At 35.3% G+C, this 27,936-nt stretch overlaps 1 long non-coding RNA gene across 3 annotated transcripts; it reads right to left on the bottom strand.

The window, feature by feature from the left end:
• Positions 1 to 25,380, bottom strand: LOC118238398. Of its 3 annotated transcripts, XR_004768579.1 has the most exons (3): positions 20,251 to 25,380; positions 727 to 990; positions 1 to 154 (listed from the first exon to the last, which is right to left on the bottom strand). It is a non-coding gene; the product is annotated as an uncharacterized LOC118238398 (long non-coding RNA). The 3 variants fall into 3 exon arrangements; XR_004768577.1 differs by lacking the exon at positions 1 to 154 and having other exon boundaries at positions 319 to 990; XR_004768578.1 differs by lacking the exon at positions 1 to 154 and having other exon boundaries at positions 319 to 932.
• Positions 25,381 to 27,936: the final 2,556 nt, after the last annotated feature.

The raw sequence follows: 27,936 nt of genomic DNA, 5'->3' as shown, positions 1-27,936 counted from the left end.
TGATTCCCTATGCAAGGCCTCACCCTCCCTGGGGAGCTGAAAGGATATGTGATAGGTAAGGTTTTAATTGGGGGGGTTAACAGTAGAGGGGGGATGTAGAGGGAACTTGGATTGACGTGTAAAACAATCTTGTTTGTTTCAAATAAGAAAAATCCTAAAAAAAAGACAAAACATCAATGCATATAAAACTAAAAATATATAAATCATTAAAAACTCAACAAACAAAAGAAGATTAATACATTCACAGCTTATTCTTAGATTCTATAATTTAATGAAATTCATAAAATGTACCAGTTTTATGTTTATGTTTATCTGTCACCACCATTCAATGCTACCTTCCACTTGTCCTGTGGCCTGATTTCTCATATCTCGGACAACTTGGACTGGTTTTTAAAATTCCACAAATTTCATGGCTTCAATATTATTTTTACTTTAAAACAATCTCCTCATTTTACATACCAATCACAGTTCCCACTTGCTCCCCTCCTGTTTTCTCTACCTTTCCCCACTTCACCTCCCTTCCACTCCCAGAGAGGGTCAGGCTTTATATGGGGAGTCACGGAAGTCTGGCACATCATTTTGAGACAAGACCAAGGCCTCCCATTCTACATCTAACATTACCTAGGTATCACTCCAAAACCCAGTTCTAGCACTAGGGTAAATCCCTAGTGGGTAAATCCCACTGCCTGCTCCTCAGACTGCCCAAGCCACACAACTGTCACTCACATTCAAAGGGCCTAGTTTAGTCCTCCTATGCAGGTTCCTTTCAGTGCAGGTCAATGAGCTCTCAATAGCTCAGGTCAGATGTTTCTGTGGGTATCCCCCAAATAGTCTTGATCCCTTTGCTCATATTATCACTTCTCCTGGGAGCTTGGCCCAGTGCTAAGCTGTGGATCTCTGCATCTGTTTCCATCAGTTTCTGGATGAAGATTCTATGAAGATAGTTCAGGGGAAAAATGCATCATGAAATTTACAGGCAAATGAATGGAACTAGAAAACAAAACAAAAACACCATGAGTGAGATAACCCAGACATAGAAATACAAACATGGTATAACTCTGTGGCTTTTTAAACAATACACAGTTACCCCATAGGGAATGTAGCTCTACACCATAAGAACAAGCTATTCGAACTTTGGTGTTTCTTGGTTCATATATGAAGCTACTTTGGACTTCAGAAGGGGGATAGGGCAAATAAGCCATCTTAAGTTTTTCTAGACTCATTAACTAATGGCAATGGGCATCACACATCACCATTTTTCTTTATAATATCATATTAAGGAAATTAGAGTTTACCATACAAATGCTGGGACAACACAGACATTAGTACCATTAGTGAAGCCATATGATACATATATACAAATTATTATGATTTTGGGCCAATACTTCTTTGAACCAGAAATTTCATATAATTGAAATCTGTCAATGAATCTTAACTTGAAAATCTTTCCAACCAGTCAATAACATAAATGTCCTTCTTTATTCTGGTCGTAGGAATATAGAAGCAGTTTGGACCTGGCTCAAGACAATAGACAGGCTCTTCCTATCTTAAAGTGGAAGCACTAAAGTCTATCCATCATCCATCCTCACCATCTCAACAAAGAGAATTGTATTACTTTTCCTTTCACCTTTAAAAGGATATTTTATTTATATGAATATAGATTTATTGTTTCAGCTGGTATTTTGAATTTTGAAAAACCATGAGATTTTTGTTGTTGTTGTTTTTCCAGACAGGGTTTCTCTGTGTAGCTTTGAAGCCTATCCTGGCACTCTCTCTGGAGACAAGGCTGGCCTCGAACTCACAGAAATCTGCCTGCCTCTTCCTCCCGAGTGTTGGGAATAAAGGCATGTGCCACCAAAGCCCAGCTAAAACCATAAAATTTTATTGAGTTTATTTCAATTGTCTGTGTTATAGTCTTCCTTGCGAGATTCATGTACTATGATTTTGACCATTTTCAGTTTGAAAAAATTATCATGACTCTGCCTAATATCTTCGTAGTATGGACACATTTTGAAAATTTTAAATGGCATCAATTAACTTACTATCATTTTCTTTGTTATTCCTGTAACTACAAAATTGTCAACAGAACTATTATGATAAGTACAAACTCATTTCTATGCCAAATAACATTCACTACATCCTATGATTAAACAAGAATTTTTTATGTAAAATATTGAGAACGTCTAACAACTGAACACTTAGAGGTTAATAGTAGATTATTGAAATTTACCCAATAAAGTAATTCCCTATTACTGGAAACTGCTTTTGCCCTTAAAAATTGTATTGGAATCTATTCCTGAGATTAGGAAAGCATCACGCCTTATTCTGCCCTAGAGTATCAAGAGCAATAGCCTTGGCATTGACATATGTTTTTAAATAGCCATTTTGAAGAAAATGGGATTTTTTAATTTAAATTAGAAATGAGATTATTTTACATGTCAATTCCAGTTCCCTCTCCCTCCCCTCCACCCCTGCTCTCCACTAACACCCTACCTATCCCATACCCTTTCTGCTCCCCAGGGAGAGTGTGTTCTTCCATGGGGGGGGACTTCAGAATCTGTCATATCCTTTGGGATAGGGCCTAGGCCCTCACCCATGTGTCTAGGCTGAGTGAGTGTCCCTCTATGTGAAATGTGATCCCAAACTCCATTCCTATGCTAGGGATACATACTGATCTACTACAAGAGGCCCCATAGATTTCCAAGGCCTCCTCACTGACACCCACATTCATAGGGTCTGGATCAGTCCCATGATGGTTTCCCAGTGATCAGTCTGAGGGCCAAGAGCTCCCACTTGTTCAGGTCACTTGTTTCCGTGGGTTTCACAAGCTTGGTCTTGTCTAATTTGCTCAGCACTCCTCCTTATCTACAACTGAATTCCACTTCAGTTCATTGTTTAGCTGTTGGTATCTGGTTCTGATTCCATCAGCTGCTGGATGAGGGCTCTAGGATGGCATATAATTCAGTCATCAATGTCATTATCAGGGGTGGGCATTTAATGTAGTCTCTCCACTGTTGCTTAGATGGTTAATTGATGTCATCCTTGTAGATTTCTGGACATTTCCCTAGTGCCAGATTTCTCTTTAAACCTGCACTTGTTCTCTCTATGATGGTATTTCTTATTTTGCTCTCCTCTGTTCTTCCCCCTACACAAACCTCCTGCTTCTTTATGTCCTCATTCCTCCTCTTCTCCCCTTCTCATTCTCCTAGCTCATTTATGTCTCACTTAGAGTAAACTTTGTTGACAGCTCCTCCAGTGGAGTGGTTTGTAGGTTGGTAATCCTTTGTTCTATGTTTAAAAATCCATATATGAGTGAGTGCATACCATGTTTATCCTTTTGTGACTGGGTTATCTCACTCAGAATGGGTTCTTGTAGTTCCATCATTTGCCTACAAATTTCAAAATTCCATTGTTTTTTTTTCCGCTGAGTAGTACTCCATTGTGTAAATGTACCACATTTTCTGTATCCATTCTTCAGTTGAGGGGAATGCAGGGTGCTTCCAGTTTCTGGCTATTACAAATGTTATTAAGGGGATTCATGAAAAATATGGTATTTTGGACTTGAAATAATTCAGGTAATTACATTTTTAAAAAAGATTTCTGGATTATTATGCAGTTGCTTTCTTTAGATGCCATTTGAATATATATTTTGAGAAGAAACTTTAAAGAATAATGACACTTGTACCAATCACAACTGGCCATTAATAATTTTATAGGCTCACTAAATAATGTGTTACTGATGATCAATATTAATAATTTTTTACAGAAACTAAAATTCTTTAGAGTCTACATTTAAATTATCTTGGACATATTTTGAGGTATTCCTTTTTTATGTATCTATTGTGCTACTTTATTAAATTTTAAACTAATGTTGAGCATGTATTTATTCAATGAGACATATTTACTCAGAAATCACTGTCTCTTGCATTCCCAGATGCCTGCGTAATGCCTGCTCTTCCACTATTGTCTGCCAGTCTCTGACATACATGCGACTCTAAGCCAAAGGTAAGCAAGAATTTCAAATAGCTTGTATTGTTCATATTGCTTCAGGGCATTCAGTCTTTGTCTCGAGGAGAAACTCATGGTTATGTTGTTCAGCTTCTCTCATTCCCAGAACTCTGGTTAATTAGCCTCAATATATGAACATTGATTGTCAAATTGTTGGGATGAAGAATTCTATACGGTCAAAGCTCAAGGGTGCTATCTGGCTATCTGTTCCCTGTAATTGTTTTGACTCTTATCATTGTTTGCAATTTTTGTGTCCCACAAAAGGCTGCTGAGCCCCTATGCTATTCATCCATTCATGTGTGTTTTCTCAGATATAAGAAATGATAGACCAATATCATCCTTCATCTGTCTTTCTTTTTCACAATTTTTCCCCATGAAATCATTTGCTAATGCTGAGGACAGAATACACATGTATTCTTATTTGATTATTTCACTATATAGTCTTTTTTGGATTCGTAAATGAGCTTTATTTGTGCTCATTGTCAACTATATCAGTATCCATATAACTCCTTTCCAAGTTAATTTTGGTTCTGTTGGTACATTTCCAAGTATGTTTGCGCTGTATGATTTTTCCTGAGACACTGTGAACAAATTCAACCAGACTGATCTGAAGTGATATAGTACAAAGAAAATATTTACCAAAGTTTGTTTTGTTACACCAAATATATTTGTCAGAGTTACCTATATGATCAGGAATGAAGGGTTTTCTATGGGAAAATGGATTATTTAAAAACAGTTGTACCATTGAAGTGTACACCAAAGGGTGGTGATGGCTTCATACAAGAATCATTACAGCTTTCTTCCCATTTTCAAGCATGCAAATGCCAAAATCTCTTGTCACTGATATACTACTTGTATGCTAAATAAAGGACATTTTGAATCTTGTGGCTTCTGAGCATCCTGGGTCTTTTTTAATTCCCCGCGTGTATTTAGACTTCATAACTTCCTGAGTCTTATAAGACTTCTTTCCATCCATAGACAAAAAATTCCAATTTGAAGAAAATAACTACAAAACTGTCAATTAATATATTTGACTGTATTTCATATTAGCTGCATATCATGTAATCATTACCACCTTGAGATAAATGTGTAAATTATTCTTGAATATAATTATCATTTATAAATAGATTTCAGAAGCTGTTTAGAGGAAGAATTAAATATGTTGTAATGCACTATTTTAATCAGTAAAATTAGGTGAAAATTGCATGCATTTGCCAATTTTAGGCATGACTTATTTCAGCAAACATTCATAATGCTTAATAAAATTAATATCTATTCAGCATAGTAGAGAATTTCTATTCAGAATGTTACAATTTGATTTGCAGTACTGCCTAATAAATGGCTCTATGAAGGGTTATTTCTATTGATATTAGCCTTCACATTTCTAAATGATTCAAATTTTATATTTATTCATTTGCCAATCAAGATTTTAATAATTCCTACTCTACTTATTATGTTCTGTTGAGCATACTGCATAATTTAATCAATGTTAGACTATTTAGAATTACTATTACAAATTTTTCAAAAGCATGACAAGTTTTAGTAAGAAAGTAATAGGAAGAATTATTTTAATAGGTATTCATAAAAGCAGGTATATTTTTGCATTAATGAAAATGTTTATCATGTAAAATGTTTGTTTTATAGCAATGAATTTATTTATATTATTATTTTGATACACAAGTAAAGAACAAGAGTCTTTTGAATCCTAAGTCATTGTGCTACCACTGAGAATTATCTACAAACTCAGACTTATTTATTATTATAATCCATGTAAAGGCCAATTTTTTTCACTTTTACAATTCTGCCTTCACAAGAGAACACATTCGGATGAGTGGACACAATCAAATACCATCTGCAGACCTATCATAAAGAAAATTTATGTATATTCAGGTTTATAATATGATATTTAGGAATATTAATCATTATGATGAGTTGCATAATCAAACTAACTAGTATGTCCTTCATCTTATTTAACTTGTGTAATAATATGTGAGATTTAATCTGTTTGTAAATTTCAAATGTACAAAATGTAATTAGTCCATTATAGTGATCAAACAGTATATCATCTTTCTAGAACTTACTTTCAGTGACTTCAAGTTAAACACTTTCAATAGCATCTTCCCACTTTCTTCACTAAACACCTGTGTCTAATGAATGATTTGCTCTCTGATTTTGTGTTTGATGTTTAACACAACTTTAAAAAACAGTACTATATCTGATACATGAAATAGTTCATTGAATATCCATTGACTTGGTAAATCTCACCAAGTCACTCAAAAATTAGACTGCCTATATGCTACTTCTTAGTGCTTTTAGCCACCTTAAATTATGTTAAAGTTCATGGTCACATTATCATAATAATATTTCCACAGAGATTAAACAAACACAAGGTATCTCAACATCCTGATATAAAGTTTTCAAATTGTTAGCAGGTTTCTTATGAATAGATGTTATTCTTCATGAAGATACTATTAGTGGAAGTGATGATAATTGATTTTTCATGTTAAGGCAGATGTAAGACATGATTTGAGATCTCAGAATAAGATGCAGGAGATATTAAAATGTCTGCTTAAAGAGTCACAAACATGGCTGGCAAGTTGGATCAGCAGATAAAAGCACTTGTTGCAAAACTTGGAAACACAAATTCAAATGTTAAAATGGATGAAGGAGACAACAGACTCCTGAAAGTTGTCTTACTTTCACACATACATGCCAGCATGTTCCCACTCCTTGCCAAGAAAGAAAAAAAAACCACCCAAATAAATGCAAATTTTAAATAGATAAAACCATAAATTTAACTATGCTTCTATCATTTATTGTTTATATTACAAATACATAAAATGTTCTGTTTTGTATCTAATTTACTAAAAGCACTTTTCCCATGTAAATTATATATCCAACATAAATATATGTCAATCTTGTATGGAATAGCTCTTTGTTATGCTGTTTTAGAATGCAATTTCTCATGTTGTCTATGAATATGTCTAGTGACTACACTTAGATTTTCTTCTTGTCCATCCTTTTTATTCACAGCATCAGATGTGGAAATATTCAGAAACAGACCTTAATTTCCTCCGTGGAATGTATGTTGTCTTCTTTACCGTCTTGTAACAATTGCCACAAGAAAGGAAATAATCATTACTTCTTTTGACAATTCTAGAACAATGTTAAATGATGTTGCTGACATGGTCCTATATTAGTTCTTTATAGAGTTACACATCTAGCTCAGATTTCTAATAAGGTACTTCCATTTTTTTTGTGTTCAGAAATGTTCATAGAACGCCTTATTCAACAACCATGTTGTTATTCAGTAAGATGTTAATGTTTAAACTGGATTTAAAGGTTTTAAAAACTCCTACAAAGGCATTTATCTCCTTGTTCCATGCTCCAAGTTGAGAACATAAACAAATATACACAAGATGCTTTTTGTTTTGTGTTTTTTCAACTGGGACCAGCTCATGCAGAGACAAAAGTGGTTGTCTGAGGTCAGGTATCATCTTGTGCCATTCTTCTTTGTTTCAGGAGCCCAGAAACATTTTATGTGGCAGCATTCTAGGGGTCCAAACACAAAACATCCCAGACAAAGGATGTGAAAATATGTGCTTTTTTCCCTTTTAAAAACTCTCCATATTGAAAAATAACAGATTTTGTACTTTATCACCTTTAAAATACTATGAAGAGACAGTTATGTAATATTATTGAGTTTGATTTCACCTATGGCCTAGTATATTTTTCTTTGAAGTTAGTTATTAAAGAAAGAGAAACCACAGCAGAAATATAACTCTTTAAAAATCACTTTCATTTCTTGCCATATAATATTCTCAAAAAAAGGTGTCATTCTGGAGTTAACAGGATACTGGAACTTTGATCTTAATAACATATATTTTATCTATGGTGCTAAATATCTGGAAGTCAAAAGGCAATGGGATTTTGAGGAAGGGAAAATTTAAATGTCTGTATCACAGCATGCTAGATCACCCTGAAAGCTTAACTCAATCTAAGATTTCAGGGAGGCAATTATGTTTGCAGAACTTTGATTTTCAGTTGCATAGTTTATAATAAAAGTTCAACTTTGGGGATGGAAGCAGATGGAAGCCTTTTTGATAGGCTCTTCTTATTCTACCATTCCACAGTCATTTCTGCAGATTCTGATGGGCTTGCAGAGCTGTAAGAAGCAACATATATTATGATGTAAATGCCATCATTATGACATATGCTTAAACTTCTGCTGAGAAATAAATAAAATATCTTGAGATGCCTGCTGTTTATCCCAGCTGTTTATTTCTCACAGCCCATAAATGGAAAAGTCACACAGTTTAGCATTTATATGTTACCAAGGCATTTGGAAATAATTAAAATTCTTTCCGAGAGTACTTTCTTTTTACTCTGAATTAGAACTTGTTATTTCCAGAAGAAAGGGCAAGACAGAACATTAACCGAGGTTAAATTAAATGTATTTGTTTTTCTTAATTCTTGGATCTTGCTAGATTTTTCCTCCCTTTTTTCCCTATTTTCTAATGGTTTAATAACAAAGGAGACAATCTGTGAGCAAGTAAATGGTTCCTAATCCATATGCCATTCTTCTTTTCCAGTGGAGGCATAGTTGCCTTTGGTAAAGTCTCTGGTGTATGAACTGATTTGACTTCAATGTTTATGACTTGTGCTGACATTAATGCATGCAAGCAAGGGAGAGCAAATTTCCCTTACTAAGACATGCTTCATTATCTAAAAAAAATAAAAAAACGAGTTAATATATTCTGAATTTTAATCTAACAAATGAATTTCATTAAGATGCCTTTCTAAACAAAAGAAAATGAGATATGTATAAGTTTATATGTATATAGATGTATAATCCATAGTTACTCATTTTATTATAGAAAGCAGATAAGCAGATTCTCATATTTTTATGAAAAATGAAAATATCTTACCAGAAGTGTGTTTTGCTATACTTGTAATTGTTTATGTGGTTAATATGCCTCCAAAAAATTAAAATTTGTGTCAGAAAAAATTCTATTTAATAATATACATACTTAAGAGATTAATCCTTAGGATAACACAGTTTCATAGGATGTTTCAAGTTTTAAAAGAGAAGTAATGTTCCCTACACAATGGTTGGTTTGGCAATTGATTCTGTCCTTTTACATTAAAGCAATCTGAATCTTGTGTGGTGAAAATATGTTGTCTGAGCATAAATTTCACAGGTGGCTGTAATTTAGTTGGCTATTTTCATTTTTATGATTTTCAAAATGTGTTGCATTGAGGTTCATTGTATCAACAACTAAAGAGTCATTTATTATCTGAATTTTCAAAAGTCAATATTTGAAAGCATTAACATTAGCAAGACTGAATTTTTGAAATAGCTTTATCTTGAGAAGACTGGGAAAACTAAATTTATATCCTCTCTCAACAGAAGATTCAGACTGAATCACTTATTATCATGAATATACTTAAAATAGCTCTAGAATTTATAGTGTAATCATGAATGTATTCATTATTTCCATGTTAAGAAAAGCAGAAAAATTTCCCACAAATTTTGTCACTGCATTTAAAATATATTCTGATCTGTAGTGAAATAACATTGGTTAAATTTAAATATTTTAATATAAAAAATTAAACTTTTCATCTTACCCTGTGATTGATTGTTTTACTGTCTAATTATGATTATTTTACTCATACATTCATAAAATTAATTTTATATAGGTTTTTCACGGTTTTAGGAAATACATACTCCAAAGTTAGAATTCTTTAAGCAGAAAATCCCAAATATAAAATGCTGTAGTCTGTTCAAGCTAACTCAGGGGAAAGTACTAAATTTGTCAGCAAAGTAAATAAACTCACCTTGGGAAGTATTATATGTTTACACATGATAATTCCATTAAAATTATCTAACCAAGAATATTCTTTTCTATGAACTTTTTATAGAACCTGCTCTTTCCTCTGTTTGCAGCATTCTTTTATTGTCCATACTTGTTTTCACTTAATCAATGGAAAGAATGTCTGACATGATGCAGCTTTAACATAAATTTCATTAAGATGAAAATTAGAATTTCACACTGTGAATTTCCTTTTGGCCTGGATTTTAGCTAAGTATAATTGTCCTTTATGATTCTGTTCTCCCAGTTATGTTGCCGCTTTGTCTCAAATCACGGCAAAGATTGGAATCAGAAGACTCAAATTCTCAGCTACGACAAAACTACGGAAAAGAGTGCCTGATCCCTGCAGCCAAGGTCAAACTTGTTAAGGAGGCAAAGTTCCTCCTTTCCTGCAGCCCACCTGTATTCTATCCAGCATGAGATCATGCCAAGACTGTTGCCTCCAAGATTCTCCATTGAATTCATTAGAAAACAGACAAACTTCAGGTTTTTTTTTTGTGATTTTTTTTTTATTAGTTCAAATTAGGAACAACCTAGCTTCACATGTAAATCGCTTCACCCTCTCCATTCCCTTCCCCCGAAAACCTCTGCCCCAACGTCCCAACTGCTACCCACCACATCCACCCTCCACTCCTCAAGCTGCATAGGGCCCTCAGACAGAGGCTTCCCAAAGTCTACCACATCATCTGGGCTGGCCCTAAGCCCTCCCCCATGTATCTAGGCTGAGATGTGGGACAGGCTCTAAAAGTCCCTTCTTACACCAGGGAAAAATACTAATCCACTACCACGGGACTCCTAGAGTGCAGAGGCCTGCTCATTGACATCCATATTCAGCAATCTGTATCAGCTGGCCTCTCAGATAACAGTCTGGGTGCGATGTGCTCCCTCCTGTTCAGACCAGCTGTTTCTGAGAGTTTCACCAGCCTGCTACTGATGCCTTTGATCTTCATTCCTCCCTCTCTGCAACTAGGTTCCAGAGTTCAGTTCAGTGTGTATCTGTTGGTATCTGCCTCTGCTTCCATCAGCCAAAGGATGAGGGCTCTACGATGGCATAGTCATCAGTCTCATCATAGGGGAAGGGCATTTAGACTAACCTCTAAAACATTGCCAGGATTGTCAGTTCGGCCATCCTTGTAGATCTATGGAAATCTCACTAGTGCCAGATATATCCTCGGACCTATAATGGCTCCCTTTGTTATGATATCTCTCATCCTGATCTCCTCTACTCTACCCCCAACTCAAAATTTCTGCTACTCCGTTACCTAGTCTCTTCTCCCCCTCTCCTCCTCTCATTCTGGAAGCTCCCTCTCCCCTACACTCATGCTCCCGATAAACTCAGGAAATCCTAACCCCTTCCCATTCTAAGGGGTCCATGCATTTTCCCTTAGAGTCCTTCTTCTTTCCTAGTTTCTTTGGTGAAGAGGATTGTAGGCTGGTAATCCTTTGCTCTATGTCTAAAATTCATATATGAGTGAGTACATACCATGTTTCTCTTTTTGTGACTGAGTTAACTCACTCAATATGGTTTCTTCTAGTTCCATCCAATTTCCTGTGAATTTCAAGATTCCATTGCTTTTTTATACTGAGTAGTACTCCATTGTATAAACGTACCACATTTTCTCTATCCATTCTTCAGTTGAGGGGCATCTAGGTTGTTTCTGGGTAATGGCTATTACAAACAATGCTGCTAGGAACATGGTTGAACATATGTCCTTGATGTATGAACATGCACTATTTGGATATATGCCCAAGAGAGAAATTGCTGGAACTTGATGTTGACTGATTCCCATTTTTCTGAGCAACCACCATACTGATTTCCAGAGTGGTCTTACAAGTTCGCATTCTCACCAGCAATGGAGGAGTGTTCCTTTTTCTCCATATCTTCTCCAGCATAGATTGCAAATGATGTTTTTGATTTTATCCATTCTGGTTGGTGTAAGATGTTATGTCAAATTTGTTTTGAGGTGCATTTCTCTGATGGTCAGGGATTTTGAGCACTTTCTTAAGTGTTTTACAGCCATGTCAGATTCCTCTGTTGAGAATTATCTATTTAGTTCTTTGCCCCAAATTTAATTTCATTGTTTGGTGTTTTGGTGGCTAGCTTCTTGAGTTCATTATATATTTCGGAAATCAGCCCTCTTTCAGATGTGTGGTTGGTGAAGTTCTTTTACCTTCTGTTGGCTATTGATTTGTCTTACTGAATGTGTCCTTTGCCTCATAGAAGCTTCTCAGTTTTAGAAGGTCTCATTTATTAATTGCAGATCTCACTCAGTGCTGCTGGTGTAATGTTTAGGAAGCAGTCTCCTGTGCTAATTCATTCAAGGGTGTCTCCGACTTTCTCTTCTAGAAGATTCAATGAGACTGGATTTATATTGAGATCTTTGATCCATTTGCACTTAAGTTTTGTGCATGTTGACAGATATGGATTTATCTGCAATCTTCTGCATGTCTGAATCCAGTTGTGCCAGCAACATTTGTTAAAGATGCTGTCTTTCTTTCATTGTATAGATTTGGCATCTTTGTAAAAATAAGGTGTTCATAGGTGTGTGAGTTAATATCAAGGTTTTCAATTCAATTCTATTGGTATAACTGTCTATTTTTGTGCCAATATCAAGCTGTTTTCAGAACTATGGCTCTATAAAGAGCTTGAAGGCAGGGATGGTGATGCCTCCAGAAAACCCTTTATTGTACAGAGTTGTATTGGCTATCCTGGGTTTTTTGTTTTTCCATATGATGGTGAGTATTGTTCTGTCCAGATCTGCGAAGAATTGTGTTGGGAGTTTGGTGGGGATTTCGTTGAGTCTGTAGATTACTTTTGGCAAGATAGACATTTTTACTATGTTGATGCTACCTCTCCAAGAACATGAGAGATCTTTCCATTTTGTGGATATGGAGTGAGTGGACAGCCTTGTCTTGTTCCTGATTTTACAGGAAACACTTTGAGTTTCTCTTCATTTAGTTTGATGTTGGCAGTTGGTTTGCTGTATATTGCTTTTATCATGTTTACATATGTTCCTGTTATTCCTGTTCTCTCCAAGAACATTATCATGAAGGGATGTTGGATTTTTGTCAAAGACTTTTTCAGCATCCAGTGAGATGATCATGTGTTTTTTTCTTTTTCAGTTTGTTTATATGGTGAATTACATGGATGTATTTTTGTATGTTGAACCATCCTTGCATCCCTGGGATGAAGCTTACTTGATCATGGTGGATAATTTTTCTGATGTGTTCTTGGATTCAATTCGCCAATATTTTGTGTAGTAATTTTGCAGTGATGTTCATGAGGAATAGTGGTCTGTAGATCTCTTTTATGGTTGTGTCTTTGTGTGGCTTGGATATCAAAGTGATTGTAGACTAGTAAAAAGGGTTTGGCAATGTTGCTTCTGTTTCTATAGTGTGTAATATTTTGAGTAGTACTGGTATTAGCTCTTATTTGAATTTCCAGTAGAATTCTTCAGTGAAGCCATCTGGCCCTGGGCATTTTTTGGTTGGGAGGCTTTTGATGTTTGCTTCTATTTCATTAGAGATTTTAGGCCAATTTAAACAGCTTATCTGTTCTTGGCTTAATTATGGTAAGTTATATCTATACAGAAAATTGCCCATTTCCTTTAGACTTTAGAATTTTGTGCAGTACAGGTTTTCAAAGTATGACCTGATGATGATGAGCCTCTGGATTTCCTCAGTATCTGTTGTTATATCCCACTTTTTGTTTGTGATTTTGTTAACTAGAGTGCTCTTTCTAGGCCTTTTGGTTAGTTTGGATAAAGGTTTGTCTATCTTGTTGATCTTCGAAAAGAACCCAATCTTTGTTTCATTGATGCTTGTAATGTTTTAATGATTTAAGCCCTCAGTTTGATTATTACCTGGCTTCCATTCCTCTGTGGTGAGTTTGCTTCTTTTTGCTCTAAAGCTTTCGGTTGTTCTGTCAATTCTCTAATGTGACTATTCTCCAGTTTCTTCATGTGGGCACTTAGTGCTATGAACTTTCCTCTTAACACTGCTTTCAGAGTGTCCCAGAAGTTTGGGTATGCTGTGTATACATTCTCATTAAATTCTAGGAAGGCTTTAATTATTTTTTTATTTGTTCCTCAATCCAGGAATGGTGCAATTCTGTGTTATTCAATTTCTAGGAGTGTGTAGGTTTTCTGCAATTTGTATTGTTGTTGAATTCTAACTTTAAAGCATGGTGAGCTGATAAGATACAGGGGGTTATTTCAATTTTTGTATCTGTGGATGTTTGCTTTCTTGCCTACTTTGTTTTCAGTTTTAGAGAAGGTTCCATGTGGCACTGAGAAGAATATATATAGTGACTAGTTCAAAACTATTGAAACTGTGAGCTAAAACAAATCTTTCCTGATTTAAGTTGATTTTTCAAATAATTACACAAGTATGACAAAAATGTTATTAATATAGTATCTAATATTCACAACTGATTATTTTTATGCAGCTATTATACCAAATTGTACACACTTGGAGACATAAACCAAAATAAATACATTTCTCCATAATTGTGGATTTCAGATTTCTCAATTTTGGCAAGACTGCTGTTTCCAAAGGCTTTGGATGAAATACATGTTCAGCCTTTTGGAGTTTTTTTGTTTTGTTTTGTTTTCAGATGTTGACAGTAATCTGGATTGTTCTCACTAACTCCATCACCTTTGTCTCTATGTGTGTTTTTATCAGTTTCATCTACCTCTTGTTTGTAGAAACATATGTGACATTTATGACACTAGTGATTAATCCAGGGTGAAGTCTTTCCCAGGCCCTTTGCTTAATTAAACTGACTGACTGATGTAAGATGACTATTAACTTATACTCTGTGAAAGAGTATTTGTATATTATTGGATTAGATATTGGATTTATCATTTTTGGAAATATCAGTCAGGTCTATAGATACATGGAATGAATGTCTGTTGTTCACACTTATTTTATGAAAAGATGGGCATTGATAGAAAAGCATGCTGCAAAGATTGCATCATAGCATATCTGAAAAAATCCAGGCACATTTGGTTACCAAAGAAGCACATTCATACAATAAGGACATCTTTTCAAAGATGTTCATAACAGCGCTATTTGTAATTGTCAGAAACTGGATGCAGCCTAGAGTCCCCTCGACCGAAGAATGGATACAGAAAATGTGGTACAATTACACAATGGAGTACTACTTGGCAGAAAAAAAAATGGAATCTTGAAATTTGCAGGAAAATGGATGGGACTAGAAGAAACCATTCTGAACAAGGTAACCCAATCGCAAAAAGAAAAACATGGTATGTACTCACTCATATGCAGATTTTAGACATAATGTAAGGATTACCAGCCTACAATCCACACTGCCAAAGAAACTAATAAACTAGGAGAACCCTAAGAGAAACATTCATGGTCCCCTGGAAAAGAGGAAAGGGTCAAGATCCCCTGAGAAAATTGGGAGCACGGGAAGAAGGGGAAGGGAGCTAGGAAATGAGAAGAGGAGAAGAAGAGGGATGAAGACGACATGAGGGAACAGAAAATATGAGTCTGGGGAAGAATACATGATAACAAGAATTGAGATATCATAATAGAGGCAGACATTTTTGGTTTACAGAGAAATCAGGCACTAGGGAAATGCCTGTAGATTGACAAAGAGGACACCAGCTAACAATCTAAGCAACTGAGGAGAGGCTACCTTAAATGCCCCTCCACTGATTATGAGATTGATGACTGACTTATATGCCATCCTATAGCCTTCATCCAGCAGCTGGTAGCAGTAGAAGCAGACACCCACAACTAATCACCAAACTGAACTGGAACCCAGATACAGAGAAGCACAAGTGAAGAGCATAGGGGTCCAGACCAGGCTGGTGAAACCCACAGAAACAGCAGACCTGAACATCCAGGAAATCTTGCTCCCCAGACTGATAGCTGGAATATCAGCATGGGACTGATCCAGACCCCAAGAACATGGGTTTCTGTGAGGAAACCTCAGAAAACTATAGGACCTCCTGTAGAAGTACAGTACTTATCCCTAGCATATCTGTGGACTCTGGGAGCCCATTCCATATAGAGGAATACTCCCTGAGCCAAGACACTTGGGGGTGCACCTAGGCCCTATCCCAAAGTATACAATAGACCCTGATGACACCATATGGAAGGCCTCACACTCCAGGAGGAGGAGAAAGGATATTTGATTGATAGGGTTTTAGTTGGGGGGTCGGTAGGGGAGGATGGGTGGGAGAAGGTAACTGGGATTGTCATTTAAAACAATCCTGTTTCTAATTCAAATTTAAAAAGTTGAAGAAAAGAAGAAAAGTCTAGGTAGTTAATTAGGGCAAGTCTTTCCTCCTTGAGAATAGCTCATTTACGTTCTTCTAAACTCTGCGTTCTTGAGTATTACCAAACATTTATTATTCACAAAGTAAAACTTGTCTGCTTGAGCTAGGAAATTGTATCAATCCCCATTCTGTTTTAAGGTAATCTCAGGACTTTTATTTTAAAGTGAGTTTATGTCTTGTGTTTTTCAATGCACTAAAACAGTATATGTTGCTGGGTCTTCTGAACACTGCAAGGGTTATTAGATGTAAATATTACTAGTTTTCTCTGTTGCACACAGAAGTCATAACTATATACTAGGGAGTCTGTCTCAGGGGTATCTTGAGTTTGTGGCTAATGTGAGCTACACTATGAGATACTTTCTCTAAGGGGAAAAATGTACTGGAGTGAAATCTAGTAGTACATTAAATGCAGCTCCTGAAAGAATTGCACCGAAGACAAGGTTGTGGGTAGACTGTGGAAATGTAGTCCTTGTGAAATTTTGAAATCACAGCCAAGTTCTAAGTTATGAACTTGTGCTTGCTAAAGTCAGCAGGACTAGTTGGAAGGAGGCTAGGGTGGCTGTCGAGGATGGGGAAAGAACTATGTGAAAGCTCCCTGTGCCACCATACTAACTTATAATGATCTCCAGTGAGGAAGGACTGCTGCTTCAGTTCCACACTATACATCACAAAAATTATTTTCACCTATTTATTCCAAAGAAAGTTACTTTCGGTAAAGCTTCACTTTGTTGTGTCAAAATGAACATAGCTAGCCTTTCAGTTAAAATGGAGAGAGCAGATGCTATTCAAGAACTCCTAACAGGACCGGAAATGTTGAGATGCTTTTGTGCAGCTGATTGGTATCTTAAAGGGAGAGAGAGAATTGGATAGAGCTCATTAGAGTGAGAGAAGGGAAAGACTGCAAAGAGTGGTCAGTTGAAATGTGCTGACTACACCTGCTGCCTGACAGCTGTCAAATGGGGCCTTTCCATCCTCCTATCTTCGAGACAGAGAAACTATCCTTGCTTTGAAAGAATGGCTTTCAAGTCATTGTGAGATACACTCTTGGGTTGTAAGAAACTCATTTTTATGATTACAAACTTTTCTTAAGTAAATGTTCTGAAAAACTAGTAGTCAGGGGTTCCATCACTGGGTTGTGTCCAAAGTAAAGAATGAAGCCCATGACAGAATCAGCTTTGAGGTTTCTCAGCCAAACACATTAATGAGGGGATGAAGTCACCCTTAAAGCATGACCTTAGGATTCTATAAGGTATATTAGCCAGCGTTTGTTCCAAGCAAAGCAACTTCAGTGAATTTCTTGCCTGCAAAAGAATCTTCAGTGCTTAATGCAAAGGTTATGAGTATAAACTTTTATAATAAATTTAAGAAAGTTAATTTAAAAAATTACTTCATATAGGTAAGTTACTTCTATCCTTGTTCACTTTGAGGTTCTTTAGTTTGAACCCATGGACTCTGAAATGCTAAGCACATAAGTAAGACATTGACCATGTGTGCATTCACTTTGTTTCTGTCTTGCTTGTTTTATGTGTATGCTGCCTATCATTCATCTATCTATATATCCATCTATCAACTATCAATGTATTTATAACCTATCTTCTACATCTATCTATCTATCTATCTATCTTCTATCTACTTATCATCATTTATCATCAATCATCTCTCTATATCTATGATCAACCATCTATCATTCTATCAACCCTCTCTCTATCATCTGTTTATGATGGAAGGTAGGATTCTGCATCCTAGTCTTCTCTGAGGCTTGTATGAATCCTCCAGACATAGACTTCTATGTAAAATACAGAAGTAAACATACACATCTAGATGGAAGTTCATTCAGCCTAGTCATACTTAGGAACTATTTTTTACATGTGTAATCTAAATAATTTTCAGATATTTTAATACCTCGAGGAAACTATTTTTAAAGATTATTTTACTCATGGGGAAATTAAGAGAAATAAAGTTAATTTTACAATTATGGTTGTATAACATGAAGAAATCATTTCAAGTTCATTATTGATTCAACTTAATTCTCCTAAAAACTCATTTTGTGACTATTTCTGATTAATTGATATAGAAGGCAGAGCAACACAGATAACTAAGATACAATGAGCTTTAGAATAGGCTAAATGATAGCAAACCACACTGTTAACTATACTCTTTCCTGACAGCCTCTTGGGTCCCGACTTTGCTTCAGGCCCCAAATAACACACAAGACAGTATATTAATCCTTAATTTGTTACCTGGTGACTAGGGTTGCTTATTGGCTACTTCTGTCTTAATTATTAAGCCATTTTCTATAAATCCAAGTATTTCCACATGGTGTTGTCTTACGAGGAATAACGGATCCGACACTCCTTTGCGTGCCACATTTCTGCAAAGAAGATAACGGATTTCCTATTCGTCCCTGCTTATATTCTAATTCTGCTCAGCTATGTCATTTCCTCTCTGTATGTACAGACATCCAGACTTCTAAGGTTAGCTAGTGGCAGTTTCCTGGGATCACATGATGATTCCTCTTTGCCTATACATCCCGGAATCCTCCTTGTCTCTTAGTCCTACCATCTTTTTGCCTGGCCAATCAGTGTTTTGTTCATCAACCAATAACGCAAATATATATACAACAGAACATTCCCTATCAACACACTGAATATGTAATTACTCAAATCCTTTACATTTATTCCACTGAAGTTCTCCATACACACTTAAACATTGAGATGTGAATATGTGTGCTCTTATGAAGTTCCTATTTTTATGTAGTGAAAAATAATCCATTCCATCATTATTCCAATGAGACTAAATATTTTATACTAATATGGATACACAAATATGCTGTTAAAACAAATTCTGATTTAGGTTTGTTGATGTATATCTGCCATCCCATCACTTTGGAAATAAAGACAGAATTATTTAAGTTAAAGGCAGAATTTAAGTGCAGCATTGTTACTTAGCAATTTGATGCAAAACTGTATACAGAATACATTTCCTCACAAAGACAAATGTCTAGATTTTGGTTTTCTATCCATATTTATGCTGAATTTTGAGCATAAATCATATATAACCACAGGATTGTACTATTGGGATATCCTATAGTTCTTTAAAATATTTTCTTTTTCTGAAATTAAATTGTCATATATGAGGTTTCTATATACAACCATTAACATGGCATTAGTTTATATAAAAGTCCAAGGAGTTAATTTAAAATGTTAACCTAGCTGCATACCACACCTGACATTATTGCCCATAGGAAAAGGGGGAAATGAATGAACTGACAGTATGTCTTGGCTGTTCTACATTTTAAAAGTGTCTGTGCACATACTTTTATAAAAAATGGCTTTGAAAAGAGTTCCAAGAGGAGGAGTTGAACACATGTCTATTAAAAATATCCAAAAAAGCAGAGAACTATAAGCCAAAAGCTTTCTCCACTTTTACATTCTAAACAATGATTCCATCACAACAGATCATTCAAAAGTGTTGTTACTTCTACTTATTTAATTCTAAATAAGAAGTTTAATAAGTTGGTAGAGAAATGAACACTCAAAAGCGGTGATAATGGGAAGGAAGGAAAACTCATTTAATATTTGTAAAATAATATACAGAATATACTTTTGTTAAAAATGCTAATAATAACAAACAAGAAATTTCCAGTTATATCACATTCATAAGTACATATTTGTTTAAATGTGTATGTTCTGGAAGTGCTGAGGGGAGATATGTTAAAACACTACCCACATTCTATTTATGTATGATGAATAATACTGGAGAAGTGATATACACTATGGTGACCAAACATAAATACTGTACAGAATATTGAAAGAACTGCTAATAACTTGTTCTGAAGCATTCACAAAAGACAAATTTAATATACTAAGCACTGACTATGCTACCTTATTTGTAATTAATAATGTTGTATTCCTCAAAATAATCAGATGCATTTTGATCTTAAAGATTCTATTCTAGTCATAAGGCACCATGACAAAAAGCACACACTGGAGGAAAAAGTTTAATTCAGTTTAGAGCTTCTAATTTATTATCAGAGAAGATAGGGAAGGAACTTGCCATACCAACTTGGGCAGAGGCTATGGAAAGATGGCGGCTTTCTAACTTGATCTTCAAGGCTTGTTCAGCTTGCCATTGCACAGTAGAAATGCCAACTCTGAGTGATCAGGACATGTCCAAATCAATCCAGAATCAAGAAAATTCATAACAGACTTCTCCATTGGTCAATCTGGTGAGGGAATTTTCTCAATTGAAGTTCTCTCTTTCAATATGACTCCAGCTTCTTTCAAATCGACACAAAACTCACCACTATAACCCCTGAAAAATGTGCAATTTCCTGTGTCAATAAATACTCAATGGAGCTGTAGAAAAAGAATAGGGACATTGTCTAGTAATATGGATTTCATTGTAAATGGAGTAATTGACAGAATCATCGTCATAAGAGAAGGCAAGGATTCTTCAATGCTTATATAGTCCACTGAAGCTACTAATGAATCTTGAATCTTGCAGAGATAGCACTTTCTTTGGAAAGCAGTCACTGACATTTTGGCTGTCCTTTTCTAAACTAGATCACCCTGATATATTATCTTTACTTAACCCCTCAAATATTTTATTATAGTCCCCATAATGTTTTACCTTATGATTTACATTGTAGACAGTGAACATACCCATTAGAATTAGTATGATATCTTCAAGTGCCTAAAATGTCACTCAAGATGAAGAATCAGAACATCATACAAGTTTATGATAAAAATAAGTTTGAATTAAGAAAAATAGAAGATTATTTCTCCAAAATATATTAAATTCCTAGAGTTTTATGCTGAGTTATGGATGAGGGGAGAATTGTGATAGGAATGAAAAAGTCTAATTAAATTATTCATCTTATGCATAAAGTAATTATGGAAGGGAGAAAAATTTGCAGGGAGATGTTCAGTGCTGTAAATTCTTCCAGTCTCAAAAATAAGTGTGAGTACAGTTCAATCAAAACTTTTGTTTTCAAGTAAAAGAAAATAATATCAAGTCTGGAACTGCTAGAGTCACTGATTGGGCTTGAAGAACTCAGCTGAAGTTGAAAAAAAGCTAGCAAAAGAGCAAGTAGAACATTATGGTCCACAGTGTTGCATATTTTGGATATAGTCCAATGATTCAGCCCTGAGTCACATCAAAAATACTATCTGTACATTTATTTATCTTTATTTTCATGTGAGTTGTCAGAAAAATACATACTATCTACATAAACCCAGCCAGTGTAGTAGTATCACCTTTGAAGTTGTAGTGAAAACAGTTCTCTACCACTCCAATACCAACCATCTTTCCATCTCACACCATTTTAAGTCCAGGGAGGCTATAAAAATGGAGAGAAAGAACTTACTACATGGTATGAAAGAAAAGGTCTTTGTATGATATTGACAAATATACCACAGTTAAGGTCCTCAGGGGAAGATCTTGATGAGTCATATGCTGTGAATGATCAAAGGAAGAACCCCACAGTAGTTCAGGGAAGTTGGGGCAGTGCTGTTTTGTTTTTACCCTGTTATAGTAGTTATAATGTGTTGTCAAGTTGGGAAGCTCCAAGTATCCAATTCCTCCCTGCCATCCCACTGCCCTTGTTACTGACTCAACTTGGAGCTTGGAGGACAACTTGTGAACCAAAGTCCCGTATGTCCCACTTATGCACTGAATTTTCTGTACTGATTATCCCAAGCTAATCTTGTGTGTTATATCAAAACATTCTTGTCTAGAACCAGAATGCTGAAAGTGTCATTTCCAAAAGCAAAGGGAGCACAACAGTCCTATTGGGGCACAAGTTAAATTTCATGAAATAATAGTACAGTTTGAAAGGTCATGTTTAGCTTACAGCTTTAAGGCAATTAGTAGAGACTCCAGGGATTCCAAATAATATTGTCTCAGTGTCTCCATTTTTTTTTTATTTTTTATTAAGGTTTTGACAAATGTTTACTAGAGATATAGGAAAACTTTTCATCCCCCAAGAAAAACATGATATTTAGATATAATACTGTTTACCCTGAAGTTCTCATAAGTAGTTTTCCTGTTCATTTTTCTCAGTGTATCATTGAGTCAATGAAATCTTTTGTTTTTATTGAACAATCAGTCATAGATTCTCATTTTATATGTCTGTTTTTGCTATAATTTCACACATGGTTTTCTGTGTTTAGTTTTTTCTATTGTATATTCCTTTATTATTTAAGACGTATCACTTAATACATACAACTAAATCCAAATATTATTATTATCCATAAATCTCATATTTATTTAGTAAAGTCTTTATAATCATAAGATATTTTTTCTATTAAAAAGGTTAACTTTCACATTGTAGCCATAGAAATGATTTGGGAGACAGCAGGAGTATCCAAAATAGATTAAGTTAATGTGTTAGGTTTAGTGTTCACACAGCATGCTTTACTTTAATTGATTACTGTATGACCAAACTTAAATTAGTAATATGAGTGCTGATAGAAGAAAATTAATTTGTAATAAAATACCCTTTAAATCACCGTAGCAAGTTAATCTAACTGAAATGACTACCATTTGAGTTAAGATTACAAGGCTACTTTTATAATAGGAACACATGCTAGGTTAAGCAACTTGAAAATGAAAAGAACAGGATAAGCTGAACTAATTTAACAAAAATCTTTACAATTACCAATAAATTATATTGTATTCATTTTTAAAAGTAAATTATACAGTAATTTCTTTAAATGACAATAGATTTCTAAAGACTTGAAAATGAACAGGTTATTTTTATGGTATACATAAATTCAAATTGTAACAATAGTCCTCACAAATCACTATTGCAACAGACTAATCTGTGTATTTTCCCAACAAGAATTAGTGTCAATTTATTTTAGGTCTAGAAAATTTTAACACAAATAGTTCTACATCATCATCAGCAGCAGAATCAATATCCAATCTTCTATAAAATAAACTTCTAGAACACTACATAAATAAAAAAATAAAAATGAGCCAAGCGTTGGTGGCACACACATTTAATCCCAGCACTTGGGAGGCAGAGGCAGGTGAATATCTGTGAGTTTGAGACCAGCCTGGTCTACAAGAGCTTGTTCCAGGACAGCCTCCAAAGCCACAGAGAAACCCTGTCTCAAAAAAAGCATAAATAAATAAATAAATAAATAAATAAATAAATAAGAGTTATATTACAAATGTCAATAAGAATACAAATACAGCTGATCATATAACTAAGAAACATCACAATAAATTTATATTATTATATAACACAACAAAGTAAAACCAGCCACTATTTTTACAGAGTATCTCATTTAGCTCTCAAGAAAACTTTGATGAAATATAATGATATGCATACAGTTATATTATAAAATAGAGTCCTTCTAAACATAGATCTAAGCGTCTAAAACTTTTAGCGGCTGTTATGATAACATTGCTTCACTTGTATTTTTCAGTCTGGCTTTTACAGCAATAACTGTTGATGTTGAACAATCTATGACTGGGAAGGAAAACAATTTGAGAGCCTTCCTTCTTTCAAGGTCACTTTGAAATCAGAGGGAATATATGAACAATATCACACAAAATGTTAAGGCACAATATGTGACAACATCAGAGGCTTGCTTTGCTGTCTTACAGAGCCAAGCACTTATAGAATTTTATTTGTACAAAGGTTCTATTACTGCCATTTTACAATTCTCAGGTATTCTGGAAGAAGATACAGCAATTTCACTTTCTAGTATGCCAGACATGTTGTATAAAAAATTTCATGTGGCCAGAGGTATGGATCATCCTGTCAAAGATTTTTTTTTTTGAGACAGGGTTTCACTGTGTAGGTTTGGAACCTATCCTGGCAGTCACTCTGGAGACCAGGCTGGCCTGGAACTCACAGAGACCTGCCTGCCTCTGCCTTCCGAGTGCTGGGATTATAGGCATGCACCACCAATGCCTGGCCCTGTCAAAGCTGTTATATAAACAATTTTAGTATATGTTCTGGGGAAGGGAGCACATGTCTCATGCAGAGATGTAGACAACTGTCATGTTTGTGTCAGAAAGATACTAGTTAGCATTTATGCTGCTCATGGTCTTAAACAATCCATTTGACCCAAGAAGCTTTGGCAAGAACTAATCTCTTTGTTGAAACTGTCACAAAGTCCATGGTTTCTTTTATTAGGATAGCCTGGTTCAGACACAGGCATGCTACAACAAAATAATTATCAAATATTTCTGTGTTTTATGATAGCAAGGTAATAAAGTGAAATCATAATTCTTTAATCAAAATCACATCACACTTTAATTGATGAAATAAGTCAATAGAAAAATCCTGAATGGCATGGACTTTAAAAGGAAGAATTAACAAACCAAAGCTAATATGCTTATGTGAAAAATTTAAATAACATCAAACAGATATGCAAATAAATTCCATGTGACCAGAAACATTCATAGTTTACCACCTCTGCAAAATCACTTGAGAACTTAATAAATATAATACCACAAAATTAGCAATACAAAAATGATAATATAAAACTCATCTGAATAACTCTAATTGCTCAGAGAGGAATTTAAAACTGCAATGTCTTGTTAGAATTCAAGAACAAGAAGAAACCTGTATACCAAATTTATTAAATACTTGGAAAAGTTACATTAAAATCTATTAAGGTTTTCATTAATAGAATTTGCATTGCATATTTTATAAATATTAAATTTCAGTTAAATGAATATAAAAATCAGGTAATTTTTCAGGGCAACAAGAGGTATAGCCTTTAATGTTTATTTTTTAATGTGTCAATTCTACTATGCTATTTTCATAGAAATTAAAACTATAAAATAATAAGATATATCTGTATATTTATATTTACATATTAATCCATAAGGTTTTTATGTATTCTTCTCACTCAAGTGAAGGGCAAAGGGGGGTCAAGACTCAAGTGGAGGGTGTAGGGCAGGGGGCATATAGGGGTGCTAAGAGTGAATAGTGGCCAGATTCAGGGTAGTCCCTATGTGTTCTGAGCAGGCTCAGGAAGACTACAGACCAATATCCCTCACAAACATGAATTCAATATACTAAACAAAATGCGGGCAAATACAGTCCAAAAACACATCAGAAAACTCACCCAATATGATCAAGGAGGCTTCATTCCAGGGATGTAGGGATAGTTCAACATAAAAAAAACAATCCATCAATGTAATCCACCACATAAACAAACTGAAAAACAAAAACCACATTATCATCTCACTAGATGCTGTAAAAGCCTTTAACAAAATTCAACACCCCTTCATGATTAACGTCTTGGAGAGCTCAAGAATAACAGGAACATACATAAACATGATAAAAGCAATATACTGCAACCAACAGCCAACATCGAACTAAATGGATAGAAACTCAGCACAAATATTCTAAAATCAGGAACAAGAAGAGGCTGTCCACTCTCTAGATACTCTTCAATATTGTACTTGATGTCCTAGCTAGAGCAGATAGACAACAACATGCAATCAAGAGGATATAAATTGGCAAGGAAGAACTCAAACTTTCACTATTTGCAGATGATATGATAGTTTACATAAGTAACCCCAAAAACCTCTACCAAGGAACCCCTACAGCTGATAAACACCTTCAGCAAAGTGGAAGGATACAAAATTAACTCAAAAAATCAGTAGACCTACTATATTCAGATGATAAACACACTGAAAAAGAAATCAGAGAATTGTAACTCTTTGCAACAGCTACAAACAACATCAAATAATTTGGGGTAATGTTAACCAAACAAGTGAAAGAACTGTATAGTAAGAATGTTGAGTCTTTAAAGAAATTAATTAAGGAAGATACCGGAAAATGGAAAGACTCCCATGTTCTTGGATAGGTAGGATCAACATAATAAAAATGGCAATCTTGCCAAAAACTATCTAAAGATTTGATGCAATCCCCATCAAAATCCCAACATAATTCTCCACAGATCTTGAAAGAATATTTCTGAACTTTATATGGAAAAACAAAAGACCCAAGGTAATGAAAACAACCATGTAAAATAATGAAACTTCTGGAGGCATCACCATCTCTGACTTCAACCTCTATTATAGAATCATAGTCCTGAAAACAGCTTATCATTGACAGAAAAGTAGACAGGTAGATGCATGGTATCCAATTGAAAACCCTTATATTAACCCACAAACTTATGAACACCTGATCTTTGACAAATAATCTAAATCTATACAATGGAAAAAAGAAAGGATCTTCAACAAATGGTGCTGGCATAACTAGATGTTGGTGTGTAGAAGACTGCAGATAAACCCATATCTATTAGCATACACAAAACGTAAGTCCAAATGGATCAAGGAACTCAACATGAATCCATTCACACTGAACCTTTTAGAACAGAAAGTTGGAAGTACCGTTGAATGAATTGGTAGAGGAGACCCCTTCCAGAACATAACACCCGAGGCACAGATATTGAGATAGACAATTAGTAAATGGGACCTCTTGAAACTGAAAACCTTTTGTAAGGCAGAGGACATAGTCAACAAGACAAAATGGCAGCCCACAGAATGGGACAAAAGCTTCAACAACCTCACATCTGACAGAGGGTTGATCTCCAAAATATACAATGAGTTCAAGAAGCTAGACACCAAAACACCAAACAATCTTATTAAAAAGGGGGATGCAGAACTAAATAAAGAATTCTCAATAGATGAATCTAAAATTCCTAAAAGACACTTAAGAAATTGCTAAACATCCTTAGCCATCAGGGAAATGCAACTCAAAACAACTCTGAGATACTATCTTACACAGACTAGAAGTGCTAAAATGAAAAACAACAATGACAGTCTATGCAGGAAAGCATATGGAGAAAGAGGAACACTCCTGCAGTGCTGGGGGGAGTGCAACTTGTACAACCACTTTGGAAATCAGTATGGCAGTTTCTCAGGAAAATGGGAATCAGTCCACCTCAAGATCCAACAATTCCTCTCTTGGGCATAAACACAAAGAAAGCACATTCATACAACAAGGACATATGTTAAACTATGTTCATAGCAGCCTTGTCTGTAATAACTAGAACCTGGAAGAAACCTAGATGCCGCTCAATTGAAGAATTGTTAAAGAAAATGTGGTACATTACACTCAGTCAAAAAAAAAAACCCAATGAAGTCTTGAAATATGCAGGCCATTGTATGGAACTAGAAGAAAACATCTTGCGTGAGGTAACCCAAACTCAGAAAAAAAGCAGGGTATACACTCACTCATATATGGATATTAGACAGAGAGTAAATGACTACCAGCCTACAATTTGTGCCTCCAGAGAAACTAGGAAACAAGGAGGACCCCAAGAGAACACATGCTCCCTGAAGAAGGGGAGAGGTAAAAGAAACCCTGAGCAAATTGGGAGCACAAGGGGAGACAAAAGGGAGGTCAAAAGGGGAGAGAGGAAGAAGAGGAAGTGGGAGGAGAACAGGAGAGAACAGGACTGAGACATCTGAGTTATAATGGAGGGCAAGGCAGGAGATGCCTTGGTAGAGGGAGTCAGAAAGGTTTGGAGAGAGGTGTGGTACAAGGGAAACATTAGGTGATCCACAGGCATGACCTCAACTAAGAATCTAGAACATGGTGGAGAGGCTGGTTTAGATGGCCTTCCCATATAATGAGATTGATGACTACCTTGGTAACCATTCCTAGAGCTTTCATCCAGTAACTGAACAAAGCAGAAACTGGCACCCACAGATAAACACTGATATATACTCCTGGAATCCAGTTACAGAGATGGAGGATATATGAG

This window comes from Cricetulus griseus, chromosome 2 (assembly GCF_003668045.3).
Source record: "Cricetulus griseus strain 17A/GY chromosome 2, alternate assembly CriGri-PICRH-1.0, whole genome shotgun sequence".
In the NCBI taxonomy this organism is placed as follows: domain Eukaryota; kingdom Metazoa; phylum Chordata; class Mammalia; order Rodentia; family Cricetidae; genus Cricetulus; species Cricetulus griseus.
Note: the sequence above shows the minus strand (reverse complement) of the source record. Positions and strands in the feature narration are given on the sequence as shown.